The sequence below is a fragment of the Schistocerca nitens genome, chromosome 7, assembly GCF_023898315.1.
Source record: "Schistocerca nitens isolate TAMUIC-IGC-003100 chromosome 7, iqSchNite1.1, whole genome shotgun sequence".
Classification (NCBI taxonomy): Eukaryota; Metazoa; Arthropoda; class Insecta; order Orthoptera; family Acrididae; genus Schistocerca; species Schistocerca nitens.
Genome location: NC_064620.1, coordinates 606,228,378 through 606,252,386, shown reverse-complemented (window position 1 = coordinate 606,252,386; position 24,009 = coordinate 606,228,378). Strand labels below are relative to the sequence as shown.

General features: G+C 45.9%; 1 protein-coding gene across 1 annotated transcript in view; it reads right to left on the bottom strand.

Annotated features, from left to right (window-relative positions):
- LOC126194631 (protein FAM151B) overlaps positions 1-24,009 on the bottom strand; it is a 359,939-nt gene that overhangs the window by 101,925 nt on the left and 234,005 nt on the right. The gene's annotated exons all lie outside the window — the stretch shown is intronic.

Below are 24,009 nucleotides of genomic sequence, written 5' to 3'. Positions count from 1 at the left end.
TCTCTTTACACCCAACTCAATTTTCCAAAGAGAATAAAAATGATGTCCCTTTCTGTTTTCTACAATATCAGTGATATTAGATTACATGTGAGAAGTTAAAATTCGAGTGCCACACCGGGGTTCGAACTCTGCCAATCACGCAGAGTTCTTTTGTTTGATTCGCACCTCTTTTGATTTATTTAACGGAAACACGTTTCAGGCTATCTTTATGCTCTGTTTGGCAACAAGTACAACTACAACTGCGATAAAGAAAATTCAGGTACCTTCCAAGACGTCACTGTGACATTGAGTAAGCAGTGCAAGCAGAGGTCAGGTTCTGCCGCCGTCAACAAAGTCAAACATTCTCCAGTGACGGTTTCGACAAACTCGTTTCTCGTTGGGAGAAATGTTCTCTTCGCCATGAAATAACTATGTAGACATGAAGAATAAAGATGCAGACTTTTAATAGAGTTCGTTTTATTTAGAAATCTTTATAAGTTTTCACATAAAACTTTCAGCACGAACTCGTAAGTAATCTTATTTGTAAATGATTTGCTTTTGTTGTACATTTGTATAATTTTAACATGTCGGATATATGGAATCAGTGCAAAAAGTTGTGGCTAATGCAAATGAAGTACTACACCCGTTAGGACAAAATTAACGTCTATGTCACTTAATGAGCAAGAAGACAGCTGAAAGGGACTTAATAGTGAATAGAGTTTGGTGGAGACACATTTTGTGAAAGGATGCTTGATGTAATGGTGTCAGAAGAAGTGTTGTGGAGAAACTTTCAGACTGGGACGTGTGGAGAATTGTGGAGAAAAAAGTACTGCGTTGAGCAAGGTTTAAAGTGAAGTTGTTAACAACTTAATGAAGATGGTGTCAGCAAACAGTAATGGAGTCGCATCAGCATGGGAAACGGACAAGAAACCGAGATATCTCAAATGGAAAATTATTTTAAAGACTGTTGAGGTTTATCATGAAAAGAAGATTAGCCACTGAACGATGGAAGAGAAGCAGCATTAATTATCGGTTGCACGTTTAAAGATAAGAAGATAAAAAGAATCAAGAATATTGTAATGGCGAACAGCACACGCCGCCTACTTGAAGAACTGCGTAGCTAACTGGGCCCTCATTTAAGTCTGGGTAGCAGAAATGTGTTTTACAGAAAGGGAAGTTGTCTGAACATTAGGGGCCAGCGAGGAAGGAGGGGTAGGGCAGACGGAATGTGACATAACAAAATCAAATGGCTCTGAGCACTATGGGACGACATCTGAGGTCATCGGTCCCCCAGAACTTAGACCTACTTAAACGTAACTAACCTAAGGACATCACACACATCCATGCCCGAGGCAGGATTCGAACCTGCGGCCGTAGTAGTCGTGCGGTTCCGGACTGAAGCGCCTAGAACCGCTCGGTCACCGCGGCCGGCTGTGACATAACAACCAATCGTTTATCGGAATCTGTTAATGTTGTATGGACTTTCCTTTCCAGTGAAGTATTTAGAACTGTCTTAAGTAGAGAGTGACAATTATTGAACTAAATGAAATATAATCGTCATAACTTCTGACCGGTTTGCGTTAGGACGTTCAAACTGCACGGTTGTCCGCGGGGATGATACGAATTAGTACGCGCATGGGCACGCGCCTTTGGATGGGTTCGTCAAAAGCAGAATTGGCGGATTTGAGAGGCTGAGAATCCGCATTTCGCCATCGAGAAGTCTCTTTACCCTCAGCGTGTGACTCTGAGGTGTGCAATGTCCAGTCACGGAATAACTGGTGCGGTATTCCTTGGTGGCACGGTGACCACCCAACGCGGCTTGGAGGTTTTGGAAGATGATTTCATCCCCATTGTCCAAAGTCACCCCGATTTCGACAATAAGTGATTCTTGCAATCATGACAATGTTTGATGTCCTGGAGGAGCAGTTTGGGGACTGCATTCAGGCTCTGGGATACCCACGGGCCACTGTCATTGGCCTGGATTGGACTCCATATTCTCCGGATCTGAAGATATGCGACCCCTTTTCGTGGGGCTATATTATAGACAAGGTGTACAGCAATAACCTCAAAACCACTGCTGAGCTAAAAACAGCCATTCAAACGGTCATCGACGGCACAGATGTTCCGACACTTCAGCGGGTCATGCAGAATTTCACTATTTGTCTGCGCCACATCATCGCCAATGATGGCAGGCGTATTGAGCACGTCATAAACTAAATCCGAATATCTGTAGTGACGTTTATATGTTGAATAAAGTGTGTGCACGCCGTAGTTTGTAACTAATTTACGTTTTTTCATATAGTTCAATAATTGTCAGGGCATAGTACGCGCGTGTATGTGTGTGTGTGTGTGTGTGTGTGTGTGTGTGTGTGTTTAAATTTTAAATAAATGTTCACCTGACCTGCCAAATAGACGCAATAGTGTGGGTGTCATTGCTGACGTAAATGGTTGTGTTGTAACTAGACGCCTCGTGTGAGTACCATGACGAAGTTCTCACTGGAGTGACTGTAATACACTGGTGTGGAAAACGCAACGAGGAAAGTAACTTTCGCTTCATGAGTCACAGACAGATAATATATTTCGATGAAACCTGGTACCGTACAGTAGAAAGGCACGTGAAGGAAATACGCAGTCGAGAAAAAATGACACTTTTACTCAAAGACAATACAATGAAGTCACCGAGATTCATGATCATGTCCTCATGGGGCACGGTTCTTTAAAGGGTGTGTGACCACCACGGACGATGCTACTTGCTCTGGTAAGGAGTTCTTCTGCGAGGACGCTCCATCCCTCAACCAGCGCGCTTGATAACTACTGGGTGATCTTTCGTGCATGTGGACGTGCTGGAGTACTTCTCTGAACGCATCGCACACGTGTTCGATGGGATTTAAGTAGGGGGAACGAGCATGCCACTTCATTCGTCAAAAATCCTCTCGTTCCAAGAGCTCCTCCGTCGTCGTCAATAGAAAGAAAGTCTGGGCCGAATGCACCCTCGAAAAGACGCACATGTTTAAGGAGTACAGTGTCACAGTAACGTTGCCCGGAGTGCGTACCGTGTTCAAAGCTTTGGAAGTCAGTACACCCTTGCAGCACTATGCCTCGCCACATACTACCTGCCTCACCAACATGACCATATTTCACGATGTTCCTAGGTGCGTTGTGTGTTTCCACTCTTGCCCTACGAGGGTACGTCCAGAATCACTACTCAGACTGAATGTGGTCTCACCCAAGAATAGCACGCGACCCCACTGCTCGTTGATCCGGACCCTACGGTCTTGGTGCTATCGCAAAAGGTGTCGCCGATGTGTGGGTGTCAGCGGAACACGATGTACTGCTCGCTGGGCAAAGAGCCAACAGCCTATAGACGTGGCTGCAGTTGTACCCGCTGTCTAGACGCGGGTCCCTTTTCGCCGCTTGGAGAATGTAGCGGTCACCTGCTGCTCTAGTTGGTCGTGGTCGACCACCTCCCCGCCTTCGGGCAACAGTGCTTTGTGCTTCGCAACGCTCCTCGTGCACAAGGAACACGGCTGTGTTCAATACGAAAAATCCTGGGCTCCACTCGGCACACTTCGTCCTCCTTTTGAGTTTTCCGATGATTCTGCCCCGCGTGAAGTCATTCAGATGTTGTCTCTGGACCATATTATAATGAAAAACACGACCAAGGTGCACACCAACTGCTCGCTGATTGACGTACACTGTTTTATCCCGTTCCTTCAACTGCATCGTGCTGTGCAGTGTATCCCTTTTGGTACTACAGTCACTCTGACCTCACGTACTTTCATCCGTTTCCACCGAGTGTCCAGATATCGTGTCAACCAGCTTTCCATTACCAGCAACTGTCACCGATCGAAGACAAGGCCATAGTAGGCATTTATCTCTAGAAGCCATCAAATTCAAAACAATAACAAGGTGATACAATTACGTCATACAACACAACTTCCAATACGTTTATCCACATGAGTGAATAAAATACCGGAACACTGTTGTACAGTTGTTGTTCTTCAGTGCGAAGACTGGTTTGATGCAGCTTCCCATTTTACACTCTTCTGTTTAAGACTCTACATCTCCGAATAACTGCTGCAACATACACCCTTCTCAATCTCCTTACTGCATTCATCTCTTGGTCTCCCTCTACGATTTTTACCCCCATACTTCCCTCCAGCACTAAATTGGTGATCCCTTGATCTTTCATAACGCGTCCTATCAACCGATCCCTTCTTCTAGTCAGCTTGTGCCACAAATTTTTCTGCCCTATTCTAAGCAACTCCTCATTACTTAAGTGATCTACGCATCTACCCTTCAGCATTTGAAAAGCTTCTATTATCTTCTTGTCTAAACTGTTTATCGCTCACGTTTCACATTCATACATTGCTATACTCTATGCAAATGCTATAAGAAAGTACTTTCTAACACTTAAATTTATATTCAGTATTAACAAATTTATCTTGTTCAGAAACAATATTCTATCCTTTGCCAGTCTACATTTTATATCCTCTCTCCTTCGCCCATCATCGGTTATTTTGCTGCCCAAGTACTAAAATACACCTGCTACTTTCAGTGTCTCGTTTCCTAATCTTCTTCCGTTATTTAATTCGACTACATTCCATTATCCCTATTTCAAGACAGTGTCCATTCCGTTCAATGCGCTGTACGGTAGAAAATTAAATAATAAAAGTTAAACTAACATGGACTGTGAAAACTGTAGAAAATATATTCAAGTTATCTATATCCAGTGTACACACACTTAGTAATTTCTCTCGCAGTTATTTGTCCTCTTTCCTCGCCACATTTCCAGGTAGTTAACACTTTGGCTGCTAGGTACGTAATAATGCTTAACGTTGTTTCCTTGTTCTTAATGGAACTTTTTTAGTATGTTACATTAACTCGTTGTCCTATATTTATGGTTTATTATGTGGTGTCAGCGTGGGGTGAAAGTGATTCCGTATGCCCGTTGTCAGTGGAAAAGTGCAAGATAGTTCAGCAATAGGAATGTCCGTAAATCAATTAATGCTGCTATCATTTGAACAGATGCAAGAAGGGTAACAGCGGCAGTGTATGTGTCAGATGAGTGGCAAAGAGGACTTGGAACAGATTCAGTGAGATACTGCGAAGAGATAGTACAAAGTTCGCAGCTGTTTCTGTGGATTTGATAAAACAGTAGTACGTGAGAGAACGTTCATTCTATTTACATATAAACATGTCAAAAAAAGTTTTGCATTGCCTCGGTTCCGAGAGTTCCGGAACCTGTACAGTAAACTGGAGTAGAGATCACCATAAACATCATTTCCGCCTTTTTATTCCTCATCAAAACCACACATTGCATGTTGTACAACCATACAACGAAACCTTCATAGGTGGTGGTCTAGATTGCTGTACAAATGGTTCAAATGGCTCTGAGCACTACGGGACTTAACTACTGTGGACATCAGTCCCCTAGAACTTAGAACTACTTAAACCTAACTAACCTAAGGACATCACACACATCCATGCCCGAGGCAGGATTCGAACCTGCGACCGTAGCGGTCACGCGGTTCCAGACTGTAGCGCCTAGAACCGCACGGCCACTCCGGCCGGCGATTGCTGTACACACGGGAACCCTAATACCCAGTAGAACGTCCTTTTGCATTGGTGCATGCCTGTATTCGTCGTGGCATACTATCCACAAGTTCATCAAGGCACTGTTGGTCCAGATTGGCCCACTCCTCAACGCCGATTCGGCGTAGATCCCTCAGAATGGTTGGTGACTCACGTCATCCATAAACAGCCCTTTTCAATCTATTCCAGGCATGTTCGATAGGTTTCATGTCCGGAGAACATGTTGGCTACTCTAGTCGACCGATGTCGTTATCCTGAAGGAAGTCATTCACAAGATGTGCACGATGGTGGCGCGAATTGTCGTCTATGAATACGAATGCCTCGCCAATGTGCTGCCGATATGGTTGCACTAACGATCGGAGGATGGCATTCACGTATCGTACAGCCGTTACGGCGCCTTCCATGACCATCAGCGGTGTATGTCGGCCTCACGTAATGCCACCCCAAAACGTCAGGGAACCTCCACCTTGCAAACACCTTTCCGACGATTGCCTGGTTGAAGGCATCTGCGACATTCATCGGTAAAGAGAACGTGATGTCAATCCTGAGCGGTCCATGCGGCATGTTGTTGGGCCCATCTGTACCGCGTTGCATGGTGTCGTGGTTGCAAAGATGGACTTGGCCAGAGACGTCGGGACTGAAGTTGCGCATCATGCAGCCTATTGTGCACAGTTTGAGTCGTAACACGACGTCCCGTGGCTGCGCGAAAAGCATTATTCAACATGGTGGCGTTGCTGTCGGGGTTCCTCCGAGCCATAATCCGTAGGTAGCGGTCATCGACTGCAGTTGTAGCTCTTGGGCGGCCTGAGCGAGGCATGTCATCGACAGTTCCTGTCTCTCTGTATCTCCTCCATGTCCGAACAACATCGCTTTGGTTCATTCCGAGACGCCTGCACATTTCTCTTCTTGAGAGCCCTTCCTGGCAGAAAGTAACAATGCGGACGCGAACCGCGGTTTTGACCGTCTAGGCGTGGTTGAACTACAGACAACACGAGCCGTGCACCTCCTTCCTGGTGAAATGACTGGAACTGATCGGCTGTCGGAACCCCTCCGTCTCATAGGCGCTGGTCATGCATGGTTGATTACATTTTTGGGCGGGTTTAGTGACATTTCTAACAGTCAAAGGGACTGTGTCTGTGATGCAATATCCACAGTCAACGTCTATCTTCAGGAGTTCTGCGAACAGGGGTGATCCCAAACGCTTTCTGATGTGTGTAGAAGCCAACCATTTCATCAGTCACTTATGATTTCCGAAAAATTTAATTAAACGTCTTCATTAAACTGGTTTACCTGCCTATGTGGAAGATGTAGCCTAAAGGTTTTTTTTTTTCGTGTAAGTGGAGAAGCGAACTATTAAGACTACTTTTCTCTCTCCTAGGAGCAGAAAGAGGTTTCCCTCATGCGCATCACTCGCAGAACCATATTTCTAGTTGTAACTTACTAAAAGCTTCATACTATCGTCTCAAAATATGTCACCAGAAAGTAACCTCAGGAAAAACCGCGTGGTAGTGATATTCTCGGCAGAAACGACGGTAGCTGACAGCCGCGCTTGATTACGTGAAAGGAGGTAAGACATGTTTTGTCTCCGGTCGTCTGTTCTTATCGCGGGTGTTCTGAGTCAGTCTTCACGAGATCAGCAGACGGGTTTAGAACAGTGAGTGCTCTTCGTGGTCCGGCTGTGACGTGGCGGGGTCGCTAAACCCGCCGGACAGCAGGGGACGTTTAGCGCCAGGTAGCTGGCGGTATACCTGTCGCGCGTCCAGCGAGTGACACGCGCCTGGAATTCACTGCACTGCCTGGGATTAAGCCGGCGGCGGAATTAAACGTCAGCGCGGATAGCTCACAGGGAGGGCGCGCTGCCGTGATGAATGGTGGTGTCGGAGTGCCGTCATTCATTACGGCCTGTGGACGTGCCTGCCGGCTTCCGCAGATCGGCCGGCCGGCGTTCGGCGCGGAAGACGGATGGCAGGTGCTTACGTGGCCCGCGGCAAGACTAATGGTGGCGAACCCACAATAGCACAACGATACTAGACTCAGCAGCCGCGCTGGTTCCCTCTGACTACAGTCACTCACTCCTTTTCAATACTAATAATAACGCTGCGTCATTCCCGAACACTGGCGAATGTTCCGTTCTAGGACTACACAAGTGTGCTCGATTCGTCGGTATCGTACGAGGTGCATTCAAGTTCTAAGGCCTCCGATTTTTTTTTCTTCGGACTGGAAAGAGATAGAAACATGCGCATTGTTTTAAAATGAGGCCGCGTTCATTGTCAATACGTCCCAGAGATGGCAGCACCGCATGGCACGTGGAATTTTACCGCCAGCGGCGAGAATGAGAACTGTTTTAAATACTTAAAATGGCGACGTTTTCCTTACTTGAACAGCGTCCAATCATTCGTTTTCTGAATTTGCGTGGTGTGAAACCAATTGAAATTCATCGACAGTTGAAGGAGACATGTGGTGATGGAGTTATGGATGTGTCGAAAGTGCGTTCGTGGGTGCGACAGTTTAATGAAGGCAGAACATCGTGTGACAACAAACCGAAACAACCTCGGGCTCGCACAAGCTGGCCTGACGACGTGATCGAGAAAGTGGAGAGAATTGTTTTGGGGGATCGCCGAATGACTGTTGAACAGATCGCCTCCAGAGTTGGCATTTCTGTGGGTTCTGTGCACACAATCCTGCATGACGATCTGAAAATGCGAAAAGTGTCATCTAGGTGGGTGCCACGAATGCTGACGGACGACCACATGGCTGCCCGTGTGGCATGTTGCCAAGCAATGTTGACGCGCAACGACAGCACGAATGGGACTTTCTTTTCGTCGGTTGTGACAATGGATGAGACGTGGATGCCATTTTTCAATCCAGAAACAAAGCGCCAGTCAGCTCAATGGAAGCACACAGATTCACCGCCACCAAAAAAATTTCGGGTAACCGCCAGTGCTGAAAAAATGATGGTGTCCACTTTCTGGGACAGCGAGGGCGTAATCCTTACCCATTGCTTTCCAAAGGGCACTACGGTAACAGGTGCGTCCTACGAAAATGTTTTGAAGAACAAATTCCAAGACAACGCACCCGCACATCGAGCTAACGTTACGCAACAGTTTCTTCGTGATAACAACTTTGAAGTGGTTCCTCATGTTCCCTACTCACCTGACCTGGCTCCTAGTGACTTTTGGCTTTTTCCAACAATGAAAGACACTCTCCGTGGCCGCAAATTCACCAGCCGTGCTGCTACTGCCTCAGCGATTTTCCAGTGGTCAAAACAGACTCCTAAAGTAGCCTTCGCCGCTGCCATGGAATCATGGCGTCAGCGTTGTGAAAAATGTGTACGTCTGCAGGGCGATTACGTCGAGAAGTAACGCCAGTTTCATCGATTTCGGCTGAGTAGTTAATTAGAAAAAAAATCGGAGGCCTTAGAACTTGAATGCACCTCGTAATTGTAAACCCGTCCTTCCCTGAGCACTTTTTTCAGGAGTCTCAGAACACGTCGGAGCCTTTCATATTCGTGTAGCAGGGCGTCGTGCACCGCTTCTCCCCCTCCACCCACAACTGTACAGCTTACGGTGCGTGGCGGAGAGAACTTCCGGGACCACAATCATTTAACCCTTTTCCCAGTTGCATTCGCGTATAGTGCGCGCAAAGAAAGATTGCCTATTTATCTCTGTCCGTTATTTTATCATCGTTGTCATTTCCCGAGATGTTTGTGGTAGGGTGCAGTTATGTCGCGTAACTCTTCTGAGAACGTAAGCTCTCGGAAATTTGACAGTAGCGACGCACATCGCCTCTCTTGTAGCGTGTGGCACTGGAGTTTGTGAAGCGTATCAGTGACGCTTTCGGGACGAGTGAACGACCCAGATTACAGAGGATGTCGATTGTAGCCGCAAGTAGAGACGGAGTCCACGTTCGCAACTTCGTGGAGCCCACATCACTGCGATTCGTACTGAGCGCTGCTAGGAGGGAGGAAAGATTGCTAGCTTCTTTTTTACTTGATTTGGTCTTCCTGATCATTCTGGTTTTGCGTTTTGTGTCGAAAATGTCACATCAGCCCGTCTTCGTCCTCTCATTTGAGGCAGTAATAAATCGTCCCCTCCTTTTGCGGATAGTTTCTTCGACTTTGTGTAAAATACTTTACTGTCAACTTCTTCGATGGATTCTCTTATGAATCTCGTACTTGTAACTCGATCCAACATTCTTCTATTCATTTTGCGCTCTTCCTTCTCCGTCTCTGGAACATACTGCAGCCCGCATCTCGTGGTCGTGCGGTAGCGTTCTCGCTTCCCACGCCCGGGTTCCCGGGTTCGATTCCCGGTGGGGTCAGGGATTTTCTCTGCCTCGTGATGGCTGGGTGTTGTGTGCTGTCCTTAGGTTAGTTAGGTTTAAGTAGTTCTAAGTTCTAGGGGACTTATGACCACGGCAGTTGAGTCCCATAGTGCTCAGAGCCATTTGAACCAACATACTGCATTGGGAGCTACTGATTTGCAAACTGTTACACACTCAAGCGCCAAACAAACTAGTTTAGGCATGCGTGTTCAAATTCAGAGATATCTAAACAGGCAGAATACGGTGCTACGGCCGGCAACGCCAATACACGACAACAAGTGTCTGGCGCAGTTGTTTGGTCGGTTACTGCTGCTGCAATGGCAATTTATCAAGATTTAAGTGAGTTTGAACGTCGTCTTACAGTCGGCGCACGAGCAATCGGATACAGCATCTCTGAGGTAGCGATGATGTGGGGATTTTCCTGTACGAACGTTTCACGAGTGTACCGTGAATATCAGGAATCCGGTAAAACATCAAGTCACCGACATCGCTGCGGGCGGAAAAAGATCCGGCAAGAACGGGACGAACGACGACTGAAGAGTATCCTTCAACGTGACAGAAGTGCAACCCTTCCGCAAATTTCTGCGGATTTCAATGCTGCGCCATCGACAAGTGTCAGTGTGAGAACCATTCAACGAAACATAATCGATGTGGGCTTTCGGAGACGAAGGCCCACTCTTCTACCCTTGATGACTGCACGACGCAAAGCCTTACGCCTTGCCCGGGCCCATCAACTCCGAAATTGTACTGTTGATGACTGGAAATATGTTGCCTGGTCGGACGAGTCTCGTTTCGAATTGTATAGACCGGAATGACATGTACGGATATGGAGACAACCTCATGAATTCATGGACCCTGCATGGCAGCAGGAGACTGTTAATCCTGGTAGAAGCTCTATAATGGTGTGGGGCGTGTGCAGCTGGAGTGATATGGAACCCTCTGATACGTCTACACACAACTCTGACAGGTGACACGTACGCAAGCATCCTGTCTGATCACCTGCATCCATTCGCGTCCATTGTGCATTTTACGGACTCGGGGAATTCCAGCAGGACAATGTCACACCCCACACGTCTAGAATTGCCACAGAGTTTAAACAGTGAGTTTAAACACTTCCGCTGGTCACCAAACTCCCCAGACATGAACTTTATTGAACATATCTGGGACGCCTTGCAACGTGCTGTTCGCAAGAGATCCACACCCCGCCGTACTCTTACGGATTTATGGACAGCCCTGTAGGATTCATGAAATCGATTCCCTCCAGCATTACTACAGGCATTAGACGAGTCCATGCCATGTCGTGTTGCGGCACTTATGCGTGCTCGTGGGAGCTCTACACGATATTAGGCAGGTGTACAAGTTTCTTTGGTGTGTGTGTGTGTGTGTGTGTGTGTGTGTGTGTGTGTGTGTGTGTGTGTGCGTGTGTGTCATTATACATGATTATCAGCTGTAGCTGTCACTAAGATGCGTATTTCCTTGGCACAGCAAATAGGGATGCTAGTAAACATGATATGCTTCTCTCTTCCTTCCTTTCGTTCTTAGTAATAAAGACAATAAATCATATACGTAGGTTTAAGTGTAAGTATTTACTAACTTTCAATATCGGGAGTATTGGCCTTATTCTAATTGTCAAATTAAGCTTTCTAGCAGTAAAAGCCTTAAAAAGCTTTCTAAACGTCCAGATTTTGGGCAGTTGAAACTGCTTTGGCCAAATTTCTGGGCAAATGCGCATTTACAAATGTCCTGCCCACTGGGCATTTGCTCGGCACACATCAGTAAGCGTGGCCAACCACTGATTACCGACCACACGGTGTCTGTTGTTATCGACTGCATTAGGGACTAGCCGCGTACCTGTCATTGTTAGTTATACACCTCGCTACAGCATCACTGCCAGGATACTTTCGTACGACGGGCTGGTGTTTCAAAAAAAAAAAAAAAAAAAAAAAAAAAAAGGTTCAAATGGCTCTGAGCACTATGGGACATAACATCTGAGGTCATCAGTCCCCTAGTACTTAGAACTACTTAAACCTAACTAACCTAAGGACATCATCACACACATCCATGCCCGAGGCAGGATTCGAACCTGCGACCGTAGCGGTCGCACGGTTCCAGACTGTAGCGCCCAGAACCGCTCGGCCACCCCGGCCGGCCCTGGTGTTTCACTTACCGTTTCTCTACCCTTGGAAATAAAGCAGGACAAAAATAGAGGTCTTCCCAACGAAAATGGAATCACGCATGCTGGGCGTAACAATAAGGGACAGAAAAAGAAAGGAATGGATAAGAGGAATGACACTAATTGAGGACAAGTCGGCGACTATTACGAAACTGATATGGAGACTGGCTGGACATACAGCGAGGCGAAATGATGGGAGATGGACGGTGTAGGTACGCCTTGGGGTCCTTGTCATAAGAAACAGCTAGAGGACGACCTAGTAGACGGTGGATTCACCATATGCAGGAACGATCAGGATAGACTTGGGTGCGAAAAGTTGGAGAGGCCTAGAAGAGTGGATGATAAATGGTTAATGAGACGATGAGTAATCGTTCGACAGGCCGATCGCCTTGAAGCACCGCTTCCGGAATTCGGGGAAGTAAGCCTGCCGCGGATTGAATCCACCTCGCGGATTAACGACGAGAGATCGTGAGTTTGTCAGCCTGGACGCGGTTGTTAGGCGGTTTTTCCACATCCAATTAGGTAAATACCGGGCTTCTATCCATGTCCCGCGTCAGGCACACGCTACGGAAAACATTCTCACACTTGAATATAGATTTTTCTCTAGACGCAGACACAGGGGGGGGGGGGGGGGGGGTACACTGACTCCGTTCTGGGGGAGTGGAGAGAGGGGTCAGGAAGGGCATGCGGCCACCAGCTGCCACTACAATTGCCTCAACCTACATAAATAACACTGCAACTCAGCGGAAGAAACGGTAACAGGCAAAAGGAGAAGGATAAAGAAGGAGGAGAAGAAGAAGAAGACGATGATGATGAACACGATAAAATTTCCTGTACTTTACTGCAGAGCTTTGGGACTTAAGGAACAGCCAATTCCAATGACCTCGATCAGCTGTGAAATAGCCACTTTTGACCGACCCGCCATTTCGCGTGATGTGTGCCAGCCCGGGTGGCGTTGTCTGGTACCATCGTACCGCAGCGCTAATCAGTCGCTGCTAACGTACTGGTTATGCTTCGTCTTTTGCTGACCGTGTAACATCATCATCTTCAATTTCGCGATTAGAGTGAAATTTCTCTTCCTGACAGGCACATTACATTCTATCTTAAAAACGTTTTATTTACAACGGAAGGAAAGAGCTGGGCTCGCATAAAACACGTCATGATAAGCAATTGCTTGCGCACACTTAATTTCAAGGATAGTGGGACATTGCAAATATGCACAGACAACAGTCAAAGGAGCACAGTAAAAGTGATGGAGGGACGTTTCTAAGCAGTTAGTATGTGCGCGCTTGTAATTCGGTTGCGGCACGTTTCCACGGTATGCCAGAAATTTTTCCACCATGTGATCACTCAAACGTCCAGGCGATCAGATGTGGGCGGCCGAGTGCTGCAACTTGTACGCACACGCGACACCGGTTGCTGACCCAGAAAACACGTCGCTTGAAAAATGCACCTTATGCATACAAAATAAGGCCCAAGATAACGCTGTCTACGCGATAAGAGTTCCACGCCTTATGGAGAGCTGGCCGACAGCGCTCCAAATGGCTCTGAGCACTATGGGACTCAACTGCTGAGGTCATTAGTCCCCTAGAACTTAGAACTAGTTAAACCTAACTAACCTAAGGACATCACAAACATCCATGCCCGAGGCAGGATTCGAACCTGCGACCGTAGCGGTCTTGCGGTTCCAGACTGCAGCGCCTTTAACCGCACGGCCACTTCGGCTAGCGCTCCAAGAATGTCACGTGCTTCAGTATTTACTGCGGGATAACTAAGTCGCTCAGTACACGGACACTTGCCGCTCTTATCGGCTCTCGCGTTAGGGGGTCCCGGACTTGTTTCTCTGAGTTTTTTGTCGCTAACATCATGAGTAGATACAGGCGCCGGCAGCGGATATTCGTCCCCACGACTCAGGGATGACTGTCGGTTGGAGCCCAGTCACCATCAACCACCATATGTTTTGCCGCCCTACAGCAGTAATGGATTTTTCTCCCTGCGACCGTTTATCTCGTAGGCAAGAACGACTATTACTCGTCTTTCGCAACTGAAAAGACGAGGAATGTCAGATCTCGTGTAGAAGGATAACAGCACTGGGTAGCAACTGAGAAAGAGTGACTGGAAACACGAGGTATTTGAAAAAATTAGTCCAATTTCCCGAGCACTGATAGGGTCTCGAAAACAGTAGCCGGCTTACAAAACACTTGTTGGCCGATTCTCGAATACTGCTCATCGGTCTGGGTCCTTACCAGGTGGGACCAATGGGAGAGGTAGGGAAGACCCATCGAAGAGGAGGCCATTACAGAGATGCTCAACAAACTCCAGTGGCAGACGTCTGAAGAGAGGCGTTGCGCATCACGACGGGGTTTACTTCTGAAATTCCGAAAGTGTGCGCTCCGGGAAGAGTCGAACAACATATTAATTCCTACTATACACGTCCCGCGAAATGACCGTAACGAGAAAATTCGAGAAATTAGAGCTAGTGCTGACGCGTACCGACAATCATTCTCCCCGTGTGCCACTCGCGGACGGAACAGGCAAGGGGGTATTAGAGTGTGAGACCAGAAGTACCCCGCGCCACACACCGGCAGGGGGCCTGCAAAATACTGGTGTGCATGTGAATGTGGATAACACGGTAACAGCGAGGGTGCGCCGCTGCACACAAGTCACGTGGCCCCGTCCGCTGCCGCACTTGTCCGGCAGATCTCGACGTCCTCTGAAGCCTTTGGTGGGAGCCAGTGTTAGCAGAGAGACTGATCTTGCCCGTCTTTACATTTTTCGATTCGAATCGCTCCGTGGACTGTTAGCGCGCGCTTACGACGACCTTCACTTCGGCCGGCCGGCCGGTCATTTTCTGAACACCGCCGTCATCCACGCCAGGAACGGCACGTTTACTCCGCAAATCTCTGCGTCACCGCCACTGCGAGTCACCAGTAAACTGTGTGCTCCCTAGAACAGAGTTTGATGGAAAAATATTGTCAACGTGGATGAAAATTTGGGGTAAACTTTTAAATTATGCATAGAAACTGTAAGTTATCGGTTTTCGTGGTTGTCGGTAGGGGTCTGTATGGTCCTGGTAGTTTTTTCGCTCGCTCCCTCGTTCATTACCCAACGTCTGTCGAGTTTAGATGGCTACAATATAGCGAAAGAAACACCTTAAGCGTTCTCAGTCTCAGGAGGTGCAGGTCGATTACGACTGACTGGTACGAGAGACGAAGAAATCTGCAATAGAACTGAAAGTGCTTGACAGTTATGAGCCATCCAACCGCGAGTCAAGACGCATCCTGACACCTTCTCTTACCTATCAACGACATTTTTCCGCGTAACTTGCTGGACTACTTGTCACAATATCGTTTCTACGAGGTGTGTTAATTCAGAAAAGTACAAGGAGGTCATACGAAGGGCGTTCAATAAGCATAACGCAACACTTTTTTTTTCTCGGCCAATTTAGGTTGAAAAAATGCGGGATTTGTTGGGGGACATCGTAGAATATTCCTGTTTCAGCCCCTACAGTTCAATGAAGTTCGAATAGGTAGCGGCGCCATACAAGGGGCGTTTGAAAAGTCCGTGCAAAAATGAAAACTACTTACGTGTTTGGGGTAAACGATTTTTATTTTTCGACATAGGCTCCTTTTAGACTTATACACTTCGTCCAACGCTGTTCTAATTTGTTGATCCCTTCCGAATAATAGGGATTGTCCAAGTCTGCAAAATAGCTTAACAGCTCACCTCCTCGTTTGAATAAAATCTTTGTCCCGCTAGCCATTTCTTCAAATTGGAGAACAAATAGTAGTCCAAGGGAGGCAAGTCTGGAGATTGGGGGGGGGGGGGGGGGGTGAAACGAGTTGGAATCCTATTTCCATTGCCGGCCGCGGTGGTCTCGCGGTTCTAGGCGCGCAGTCCGGAACCGTGCCACTGCTACGGTCGCAGGTTCGAATCCTGCCTCGGGCATGGATGTGTGTGATGTCCTTAGGTTAGTTAGGTTTAAGTAGTTCTAAGTTCTAGGGGACTGATAACCACAGCAGTTGAGTCCCATAGTGCTCAGAGCCATTTGAACCATTTTGAGCCTATTTCCATTAATTTTGCGACCACAACTGCTGTGGTGTGTGCTGGTCCAGTGTCGTGATGGAAAGGGACTCTTTTGCGGTCCAATCGCCGGCGTTTGTCTTGCAGCTCGGTTTTCAAACGGTCCAATAACGTTGAATGATATGCACCTGTAATAGTTTCACCCTTTTCCAGATAGTCGATGAGGATTATCCCTTGCAAATCCCAAAAGACAGTCGCCATAACCTTTCCGGCCGAAGAATGGTCTTCGCCCTTTTTGTTTCAGATTCTCCCTTGGTAACCCATTGTTTAGATTGTTGGTTGGTCTCAGGAATATAGTAAGGTATCCATGTTTCATCCACAGTCGAAACGACGCTTCAGGTCCTGTGTATTCTTCCTGAACTGCTGCAAACCATCCTTGCAACACTTCACACGATTCCGTTTTTGGTCAAGCGTGAGCAATCGCGGAACCCATCTTGCGGATAGCTTTCTTATGTCCAAATGTTTATGCAAAATATTATGTACCCGTTCATTCGCGATGCTCACTAGCAGTCTCATGCACCTTAACTCTTCTGTCATTCAACACCATATCATGGATTTTATCAATGATTTCTGGAGTCGTAACCTCCAAAGGGCGTCCAGAACGTTCAGCATCCCTTCCGAAAATTTTGAAACCACTTATAAACTGTTCTAATCGAAGGTGCAGAGTCACCGTAATGTTTACCAAGCTTCTCTTTACTCTCCTGAGGCGTTCCGCCTTTCATAAAGCAATGTTTAATCACCACACGAAATTCTTTTTGGTCCATTGTTTGACAATTACTCGACTTCCTTGATTCACACGAATTCCAAACACAAATAAATAGACCAATATGGCTGAAACTTGGTGTGCGTTCTTTCCAAAGATGCTACTAACTAAACATGACCTGGATACGCTCCGGTCGTGCCATCTCTCGTACTTTGCACAGGCTTTTCAAACGCCCCTCGTACGTAGCTTCGAATGGCGTCTGTAATGGAAATGCGATGCAGGAAAGAGATGTCATTGCTGTTCTTTTGGCGGAAAACCAGGGCATCGCAGATATTTATAGCCGCTTGTAGAGCGTTTATGGCAACCTGGCAGCGAACAAAAGCACGGCGAGTAGTCGGGCGAGCCGTCTGTCATCACAACGTCGTGGAGCCTTGTCTCACCTCGCGCGTGCCGGCCACCCCTGTGCCCTCTACGATACTGGAAAGAGGGGACACTCTCATTCGAGGTGATCGACGAATCACAGCGTAGACGGGAAACTATTTACCGTATGGCTACCTTACTTTACAAGAATGATGTTCAGACTGTGAGCTGCAAGAGGTGTGCCCACGGGTTCCTCGCCACATAGCAAAAGACCGTAAATAGCAACAAAGGACCACGTGTGAGGAGATGCTCCCGCGTTACGAGTCTGGTCGTGACAATTTCTTCTCCAACCTCGACACAGGTGATGAAATGTGGGTTCATTACTTCTAACCGGAAACAAATCGTCATTCCATGGAGTGGCGCCACACTACCTCTCCTCAAAAGAAAAAGTTCAAAGCCGCTTCCTCAGCCGGTAAAAACATGTCGACGTTCTGGGTCTCTGAAGGGGTTATTCTATTTGATGTCCTCCCTCATGGTGCAACGATCAACTCTGCATTTTATTGTGCTATCCTGAGGAAATTAAAGAAACGACATGAGCGTGTTCGTGGCCACGAAAATGCAAACGAACTTCTTCTCCAAGACAAGGTAAGCCCTCACACAAGCGTGCGCTCCCGTGAGGAGCCCTGAAACCCTCACTGGACTGCTCTTACCCGTCCACCCTACAACCCGGATCTCGCAACTTCCGACTTTCAACTGTTTGCCCCACTGTAGGATGCACTGCGTGGGAAGCAGTACGTGGTTGATGTGTAGGTTATTGCTGCAGCAAGACGTATGCTTTGACGTCGGCCAGTAGAGTGATTCCATGCGGGGATACGGGCCCTCCCAGTAAGATGGCGTAAGGCAATCCCATTGAACGGAGATTATGTTGAGAAATAGCGTTTTGTACCTAAAAGAGTGAGGAATAATGTGGTACTCTGGAATCCTGAATATAACCAAGCTATTTTCAGAAAGAAAAGTGTTGCATTACCTGTTGAACGCCTCTCGTAGTTAAACTTTCGCTACTTGAAACAGCGTATGGCTACCTGACTTCATAAGAATGATTTTCAGACTGTGAGCTGTAAGATATGTGCTTTTAGCAATGTTAGTGTCGTAACTTGCCGTTAACCGCCTGTACAGGCAGGCGACGTCGGGGTCAAACACTATCGTCAGTTGTGCCTTAAGTTGCAGACAGTCAACACGCGTGTGGACATGGTGAGCAGGGCTTTACTAGTTAAGCTGTTTCATCAAAACAGCGGCAACATTGCTGCCGTTCTTCGCGAGTACCAACGAACTGAGGGAACGCCGAGAGGTCCTGTTTCCGCGCAAGGGGTTGAAGAACATGATTCGAAAGTTCGAATTAACTGACGAGTTGCGAATCGCTGCTGTGAGAGACCGACGTCCAGTTGTGCCGCAAATCGTTGAAGAAGTTACAGGTGCCGTGGCTGAGAACGCTGGACGCGGTGTGTGACGTTCTAGCAGCGCACTGGCAGGGTCACGACGGCCACCACGCACCGTCGGAAAGTGCTGCCGGCAGTCGTAAGGTGCTCTCTCCAACGCGGTTGCAGGCTCTCACGGATGCAGACGACCGTCACATGGGGCAAAGTTTGTAACCTGGCACGTAAACATGCTACGCAATTAACAAATGTTACCCTCTCATGCGGAAATTAAAATGAGCTTCTTTCACTGCTTTATTCATCATCTCACCCCCGTATGTCCTTGCAAATGTTGCCCCAAAGTTTCATTGTCCTACGACCATCTGCTTTTCGTGGGGACCTTTCCAAGTAGCGAAAGTTTAATTACAACCATCCTGTATGAAAGCGATGTTTTGTGAAGTTTGGAAACTAGGAGAGAGGCACTTGTAGGAGGACTAAAACTGTGAGGGCGGGTCGTGACTCGCGCATGGAGGACTGCTGGTTCGGTTACAGCACTGCCCGGGCGAGACAAGGTTCAGAGTTCTAGTCCCGATTCCATACAACGTTTTCATTTGCCATGAAGATTTAAATCACATCAAACTACACAATCACTTAAGTCTTTCACTACCAATTATTTCGGACTGAAAGATATTAATGCAGCGTTGTGTTGAGTAATGTTATTGCGAGGAGCAGCAATTAGAAAAATATTTTCTGCAGTTTCCTTTTCCGACGTGGCGCAGGGTGGGGCATAAAAGGGCTATTCACAGCTATCTCTCGGATTACAGAAGATGAATTTGCAAACAGTAAAACACATACATAAAATCTATACACAGGTTGGTCCGTTGATAGTGACCGGGCCAAATATCTCACGAAATTAGCATCAAACAAAAAAACTACAAAGAACGAAACTCGTCTAGCTGGAAGGGGAAAACTAGATGGCGCTATGGTTGGTCAGCTAGATGGCGCTGCCATAGGTGAAACGGATATGAACTGCTTTTTTAAAATAGGAACCCCCATTTTTATTACATATTCGTGTAGTACGTTAAGAAATATGAATGTTTTAGTTGGACCACTTTTTTCGCTTTGTGATAGATGGCGCTGTAATAGTCACAAACGTATAAGTACGTGATATCACGTAACATTCCGCCAGTGCGAACGGTATTTGCTTCGTGATACATTACCCGTGTTAAAATGGACCATTTACCAATTGCGGAAAAGGTCGATATCGTGTTGATGTATGGCTATTGTAATCAAAATGCTCAACGGGCGTGTGTTATGTATGCTGCTCGGTAATCTGGACGACATCACCCAAGTGTCCGGACCGTTCGCCGGATAGTTACGTTATTTGAGGAAACAGGAAGTGTTCAGCCACATGTGAAACGTCAACCACGACCTCCAACAAATGATGATGCCCAAGTAGGTGTTTCAGCTGCTGTCGCGGCTAATCCGCACATCAGTAGCAGACAAATTGTGCGAGAATCTCATCGATTTCACCCGTACAATATTTATATGCACCAGGCTCAAATGGCTCTGAGCACTATGGGACTCAACTGCTGAGGTCATTAGTCCCCTAGAACTTAGAACTAGTTAAACCTAACTAACCTAAGGACATCACAAACATCCATGCCCGAGGCAGGATTCGAACCTGCGACCGTAGCGGTCTTGCGGTTCCAGACTGCAGCGCCTTGAACCGCACGGCCACTTCGGCCGGCTATATGCACCAGGAATTGCATGGCGACGACTTTGAACGTCGTGTACAGTTCTGCCGCTGGGCATAAGAGAAATTACGGGACGATGACAGATGTTTTCCACGCGTTCTATTTAGCGACGATACGTCATTCACCAACAGCGGTAACGTAAACCGGCATAATATGCACTATTGGGCAACGGAAAATCTACGGGGACTGAGACAAGTGGAACATCAGCGACCTTGGTGGGCTAATGTATGGTGCGGCATTGTGGGAGGAAGGATAATTGGCCCCCATTTTATCGATGGCAATCTACATTATGGAATGTATGCTGATTTCCTACGTAATGTTCTACCGATGTTACTACAAGATGTTTCACTGCGTAACAGAATGGCGATGTACTTCCAGCATGATGGATGTCAGGCACATAGCTCGCGTGCGGTTGAAGCGGTATTGAATAGCATATTTCATGACAGGTGGATTGGTCGTCGAAGCACCATACCATGGCCCGCACGTTCACCGGATCTGACGTCCCCGGATTTCTTTCTGTGGGGAAAGTTGAAGGATATTTGCTATCGTGATCCACCGACAACGCCTGACAACATGCGTCTGCGCATTGTCAATCATGTGCGAACATTACGGAAGGCGAACTACTCGCTGTTGAGAGGAATGTCGTTACACGTATTGCCAAATGCATTGAGGTTGACGGACATCATTTTGATCATTTATTACACTAATGTGGTATTTACAGGTAATCACGCTGTAACATCATGCGTTCTCAGAAATGGTAAGTTCACAAAGGTACATGTATCACATTGGAACAACCGAAATAAAATGTTCAAACGTACCTACGTTCTGTATTTTAATTTAAGAAACCTACCTGCTACCAACTGCTCGTCTTAAATTGAGAGCCATATGTTTGTGAATATTACAGCGCCATCTATCACAAAGCGAAAAAAGTCGTCCAACTAAAACATTCATATTTCTTTACGTACTACACGAATATGTAATAAAAATGGTTGGGGGGGGGGGGGCAGCGACATCTAGCGGGCCAACCATAGCGCCATCTGGTTTCCCCCTTCAAGTTAGACGAGTTTCGTTCTTTTTAGTGTTTTCGTTTGACGCTTATTTCGTGAGATATTTGGCCCGGTCACGATCAATGGAGCACCCTGTATATAAAAGGCAGTGTCCTTATAGACTAACTCATGATGGTCCAGACCAAACCGCTCAGCATAGAAACGTGTAATTTGCGATGGGTGTTTATCTCATACTGTAGGCGTCGTTTAGGAAGGCATTTTTCTAATTTCCGCTCCTAAGGGGAGTGAAATAGGGGATGGAAGCCTTCTTCAAAGTATGTCGCAATTGAGAGACATTTTGAAGCTAGAACCAGCAAATTCGGTATGTGGTTTCTCAATCACAAATAAAAATATTAAAAAAATACGTGTTTAAACATTTTCGGAAATTCAACCACTGAGAGAGTAAAATAATAGGTGAAAGCTTATTTTCGAAATCAATCATTATTAAAGATCTAGTAAAACATTTCTAACGCTACATCTATGAAAGTCGGTAATTGACTTCTCGTTCAGAAATAATAGTAAAAAAAAAAATACGTGTTTCGTTGTTTTAGGAAATTCAACCGCCCAAGGGAGTGAAATAGGGGATGAGAAGTTTTTTGCAATTATTTCATTATGAAAGCATTTTCAAAGGTCAGTCTGTTAAAATTTTTATTTGGTTTCTCTGTCACAAACAATACGTGTTTCACTGTTTTTGGAAATTCAACCCCTAAGGGGAAATATGGGATTAAAATTTTCAAGAAAATATTTCGTTATATTAAAAAGACTTCAGAGCTAAATCTATTAAAACTGATATTTCATCTCTCGGTTGGATATAAAGAGATATGTGTTAGGCGATGAAAGCTTTTGTGGCCATATTACCAAAAGAACGCGAAAGGCATAACTAACAAACCCCTCACACTCCAGCTACGACAATCGCTTTTAGGTCAGAAGTACATCCAGAAAAGACCATGCTTCTATGGTATTAATTAGAGTTAAAAGTTTAGAAAATGTTACAATTTGTGATCAACATAAAATTTCGATTAAGAGGAAACAAAAAACAAAACAAGAAAAAAAAAGTGCAGACCGCACAGTCTATGCAAGGGAAGCAGCAGGCGTTAAGGTAGTAGATATATAACAGCTGACAGAGCGTCTCTGCAAGTTTTTAATTAATTTTATTATTTTTATTTATACGTCAAGTTCCGTAGACCAAATTGAGGAGCAAATCTCCAAGGTCATGGAACGTGTCAGTACATGAAATTACAACATAAAAGTAATAACAGACAAAAATAAAATCTTCATGTACCCGAAAATACTCAGTCCATAAGTTTCATTACACGCAATTAACAATACAAAAGGAATCAGTTTACTTTTTCAAGGAACCCCTCGACAGAATAGAAGGAGTGACCCATTAGGAAACGCTTCAGTTTCGCTTTGAAAGCGCGTGGATTACTGCTAAGATTTTTGAATTCGAGTGGTAGCTTATTGAAAATGGATGTAGCAGTATACTGCACACCCTTCTGCACATGAGTCAAGGAAGTCCGATCCAAATGTATACTGGATTTCTGCCGAGTATTAACTGAGGGAAAGCTGCTTATTCTTGGGAATAAGCTAATATTGTTAACAAGAAATGACAGTAAGGAATATATATACTGAGAGGCCAATCTCAAAATACCCAGACTCGTGAACAGGGGTCGATAAGAGGTTCGTGGACTTACACCACCTATTGCCCGAACCGCCCGTTTGTAAGCCAAAAATATCCTTTTAGAATGGGAAGAGTGACCCCAGAATATAATACGATAAGCGAATGAAAATAAGCAATGTAGACTAATTTTTGTGTTGAACGATCACTCACTTCAGATACCGTTCGAATAGTAAAAATGGCAGTATTCACTAAGTCTTTGAACAAGATCCTGAACGTGGGCTTTCCACGACAGTTGACTATCTGTCTGAAAACCTAGAAATTTTAACTGCTCAGTTTTTCTAATCATATGCCCATTCTGTGAAATTAAAATGTCAGGTTTTGTTGACTTGTGTTTTAGCAACTGTAAAAACTGAGTCTTACTGTGATTTAGAGTTAGTTTATTTTCTACAAGCCATGAACTTAGGTCATGAACTTCACTATTAGAAACCGGGCTAATGTTGCACACAACATCCTTTACTACCAAGCTAGTGTCATCAGCAAACAGAAATATTTTAGAGCTACCCATAATGCTAGAGTGCATATCATTTATATAAATAAGGAACAGGTGTGGCCCCAACACTGATCCCTGGCCACCCCTCACTTGACAGTACCCCACTCAGACCTCACATCACAGCCACTATCAACACTGTGAATAAAGATTTTTTGTTGTTTGTTCCTAAAGTAAGAAGTGAACCAATTGAGAGCTACTACCTGTATTTCGTAATGGTCCAACTTCTGGAGTAATATTTTATGATCAACAGAATCAAACGCCTTAGTTAAATAAAAAAAATGCGTAGCTTTCGAAACCTTTTGTTTAACCCATCCAGTCCCTCACAGAGAAAAGATAACGTAGCATTTTCAGTTGTTAAACGACTTCTAAAGCCGAACTGTACATTTGATAGAAAATCGTGTGATATA